Genomic DNA, 5,000 nt, shown 5'->3' on the forward strand with positions numbered 1-5,000 from the left:
TATTAGAATTTAATTAACTCCGCTTCTACCGAAGTTAGCTGATTAGAATAACTAAGTGACAATTCAAAAGAACATGGCATCAACGAAAAAAAAAAAAAAATGCCCATCTGTTGGGCGTACGCCCCACGTTGAGAAGCAGTTTTAGACATTTTTCTTTCGAAACGGAGGTTCCTCGGAAGTGAATGAAATCGCCTCCGTATCAAAAGTCTTAACCCATTCACCTCCGATGACAAGATGTCTTGTCATTTGGTCAAATAAAACAAAAAATCATAAAACACCAAAATGTTTGATCAAACACCAGAAAAATATGACGTCAGTCCTCGCTTCGCTGCGAGCGAAGCGAGGATTGACGTCATATTTTTCTGGTGTTTGATCAAACATTTTGGTGTTTTATGATTTTTTGTTTTATTTAACCAAATGACAAGACATCTTGTCATCGGTATAAAAAGTCTTAAGGGCCGCAAGGCTTCCCAAAGACGCTGTGATTCTCAGTCTTAAGGTGGAGAAAGGCTCAGAGTAAAGAGAAAATGGATACAAGTATAAAGGTTATTGTGGCGCATGTAATCTTACACGCTTCCATTTTGCCATCATTCTATCCCTGTGTATTCTATATACTTGTAAACATTCATGTGCATTTACCTAACCAAGAGCTGATATATACTTATACTCGTATATCTACATCCATTCATCTACCCTTTCATCAGTCCATCCTTCCATTCGTTCATCCATCCATCTATTCCTGTGAATTTTATGTCCTTGTGTTCGCACAAGTATGTGTATCTAACCATAAAGATAATATTTAAATATACTTTTATATTTACATCCATCCATCCATTAATGAACCGACAGTTTCGTTCCAGACAATAGCCTCCCGGACAATTGCGTGCCTGGACAATGGCTTCCAATTACTGAACATAACTGGACAACACATTTAGAATTACAGTTTCTGTAACGTTGTCTTGTATCCGATGTCTGTTGAGTTCACATACGTATCCATACGTATAACACTGAATGGATCCCAGTGCACAAATTTACATTTATCAGCCACAATTCACTTTAATTCTAAGCCATCAACATCGAGAAACTCGAGGAGGCATACATGCAAAAATTGAAAAGTGGTACAGCCATCAGCGCGATCGGTTAAATCACTATCACTTGTCACGTGCCATCATTCTATCCTGTGTATTCTATATACTTGTAAACATTCATGTGCATTACCTAACAAGAGCTGATATATACTTATACTCGTATATCTACATCCATTCATCTACCCTTTCATCAGTCCATCCTTCCATTCGTTCATCCATCCATCTATTCCTGTGAATTTTATGTCCTTGTGTTCGCACAAGTATGTGTATCTAACCATAAAGATAATATTTAAATATACTTTTATTGAAAAATCATCCATTAATGAACCGACAGTTTCGTTCCAGACAATAGCCTCCCGACAATTGCGTGCCTGGACAATGGCTTCCCAATTACTGAACATAATGGACACATTTAGAATTACAGTTTCTGTAACGTTGTCTTGTATCCGATGTCTGTTGAGTTCACATACGTATCCATACGTATAACACTGAATGGATCCCAGTGCACAGATTTACATTTATCAACCACAATTCACTTTAATTCTAAACCATCAACATCGAGAAACTCGAGGAGGCATACATGCAAAAATTGAAAAGTGGTACAGCCATCAGCGCGATCGGTTAAATCACTATCACTTGTCACGTGCGATCGGAGATTCGAGTCCTTACCTGTACCACGTTTCAATTTCTGCAAGTATGCCTCCTCGAGTTTCTCGATGCTGTAGGCTTAGAATTAAATTGAATTGTGGTTGATGAATGTACATATCTAGACATATACGTTTACACGCCCACGCATATTCACCCCCCCCACACACACATACACACACACACATACACACGTGTTATCTGCAAACATATAGTCACGTGCAGTGCTGGGAGGTTGGTACGATGCATTGCATGTAGCTAGATAATGTAGGCCCTTGTGGACACTTAGTTGTAAGCCCGAGGTAATTTAAATATATACTATAATAAGGAGCAATGTGCCTCTGTGTATACTTCTTTCTGTGTGTGGTTATGTACGTAATGTCTGTCAATTAAGATACGCCGGAAAAACGATCTTCTAGAAAAAGTGAAGATGAAAATAGTGTGATTCGAATATAAATTTATTATTTCGTTTGCTTAGGCGATTACTTTTGATATAACATTTTTCAATTGTTATATTTTTAAACCAAAAGCGCATCCAAGTCACTGTCAAATGACATATAAGATTTTATTACCTAGTCTTTTTTAATGTTTAAGTTTTTGAATCACACTATTTTCATCTTCACTTTTTCTAGAAGATCGTTTTTCGGCGGCGTATCTTAATTGACAGACATTACGTACATAACCACACACAGAAAGAAGTATACACAGAGGCACATTGCTCCTTATTATAGTATATACTAAATACCCTCGGCTTACAACTAAGTGTCCACAAGGGCCTACATTGGTATTTTAAAATTCCCTTTACATAAACACATATACCTAATTACATTTATTTTGTTATGATATATAGGGTATGGGCTACGCTCGTGGACTCACGTCTCTGCCTTTGTCAGTCAAAATCTATTTAAAATTGTTTCTGAGTTGCTGTTTGCTCAAACTTTAATGCTAACACACCTTTTTGAAAACAGGACGATTTGTACATCTGGCAACTGTTCACCTACACAGCGAGAAACGCACACGGGTTTGTCTCATCTTTGACGTGAGTGCGACCGGGCTCATCTGGACCACGTGTTGGCATGCTTACCTCCTCACGTTCCCACTACGTATCCTCCGCCTCGTATATAAGCCCACCGACACATATGTACAACCACGCTCAAGAGGAGATTACAGTGATCATAATATAAGTACCTTCGAACAACATTCTTTCTTTTTTACGATAGTGGGCTCTACAGCTGTATACACACACACACACACACACACACACATATATATATATATATATATATATATATATATATATATAAGCAAAATACAATCTATATATGATTTATTCCCCTTGGTTGTGCTAGTCTTTCTATACCTAGATAAAGTCAGCCTACGGAATAAACAGAACGAATGCATCTTGCATATTTTTCATACACTCCTACTTTAACCCATAGCTAAATAAAACCGTTTGTCGGCCACAGGATCGTAATACAAAAAAAAAAAAAAAAGTTTTAATGATGAGCAAGTGATCTTTGTCCAAATTGCTTCCCTTCATAAGTTCCACATAGGCTATCGTCATCTTAGAAGGTGAGTTTATGTTTAATAATGCAAAAGGCATAAGTCCGTCAGTTCATAAAAGACTAACATTATAAATACAATACTCAAAAATATACTTAATTCACAGCCCCTACTTCCCGACTAAAGTACCTGTAATTAAAAGTAATTGTATGTAGAATTTATGTCCAACAGAAAGAGGCTTTATTTAGCTAAGGATCGGACGAAAAATCTCCACTGAAGACAGAGAATGTTATTGTCTATTTCGATTTATTCTTTCGTTTATCTATTCATTCGCTTAGCTCTTTATATATTTGTTTATCAATGTATAAATTTATCTGTTTATATATTATTGTATCCGTTTATTTATTCATATATTCATTCATTCATTTATTCATTCATATATATATATATATATATATATATATATACATATATATATATATATATATATATATATATATATATATATATATATTTACCTAATCATCTTTTTAATTGTTTATTTACTTACTTATTTTTGGTAATTTATTCATTCATATATATATGTATTTATCTTTATGCATTTATTCATATATTTCTTAATTTTTTTTTATTCATTCTATTCTTTAAGGTTTATTTTTGTTTTATACGCTTATGATAATATAACCCATAATGGCGTTTACTCTGATAAGAGATGGAAATGCCCACAAGTCTTCACGAAAATATCGAATACGTCACACCTGGTTAGCGTTTTGAATCCAGAATGGCTCGGAACATCTCCTAGAGCTTTTCGAAATCCTATTTCCACTGTCCATTACACAGGAAAAGATGTACGGAACGGGGGAAAAGAGGAGAGAGAGAGAGAGAGAGACAGAGAGCGAGAGAGAGGGAGAGAGGAGTGAGGAGAGTGAGAGGTGAAGGGGAGAAAGAGGGTCGAGGATGAAGGAGAAACTACAGAGAATAAGAGAAGTGGATTTGTAGTTGTCTTTCAAAACTTTATGCGAGATCTTTAAGGCAAATGGTCCCAAGAGTCTTGCATGTACGATGATGCTCTAGAATACTCTGTTAGAAAAGAAGGGAAAAAATACATGCCAGGAGGCTCTTAGCTATTTTTATGTGCTTAGATAACAAGAACAAGTGGCGAGAAATTGATCAAGCTATTTCGTTATGTAGAAAGTATTGTCTTTCAACGCTACTTACTCCAATTATATAGGGCCACCGCTTGCACATACCCCCCGGTGATCTACACACATAAAAACACACGCGCTTTTGCGCATATATGTATATATATATATATATATATATATATATATATGTATATATATATGTATATATATATATATATATATATATGTGTATATATATGTATATATATATACATATATATATATATATATATATATATGTATATATATATATATATATATATATATATATATATATATATACATATATATATATGTGCAGACAAACCACTGGGAAAATGAAAGAGATGAGACCGAGCGCTTTCGTCTATTCAGACATTTTCAAGGTATAGATACATAAAAGAGACAAGTATATATAGTCAGAAGGTTAAAGTGGATCTCTCCCAGTGCCATATTGGCTCAAGTGTCCGGACATTTGGTTTACAATTTTTGTTATAATAAATTCATCCAATTTGTATAATCCTTGACTTAAATTTAAATTATTAACAAATGTATTCTTGATCAGACTGGATTCTATGATGTTTCTATTCAAATAAGAATT

This window comes from Oratosquilla oratoria, chromosome 2 (genome assembly GCF_046742065.1).
Source record: "Oratosquilla oratoria isolate Oo_2021 chromosome 2, ASM4674206v1, whole genome shotgun sequence".
Lineage (NCBI taxonomy): Eukaryota > Metazoa > Arthropoda > Malacostraca > Stomatopoda > Squillidae > Oratosquilla > Oratosquilla oratoria.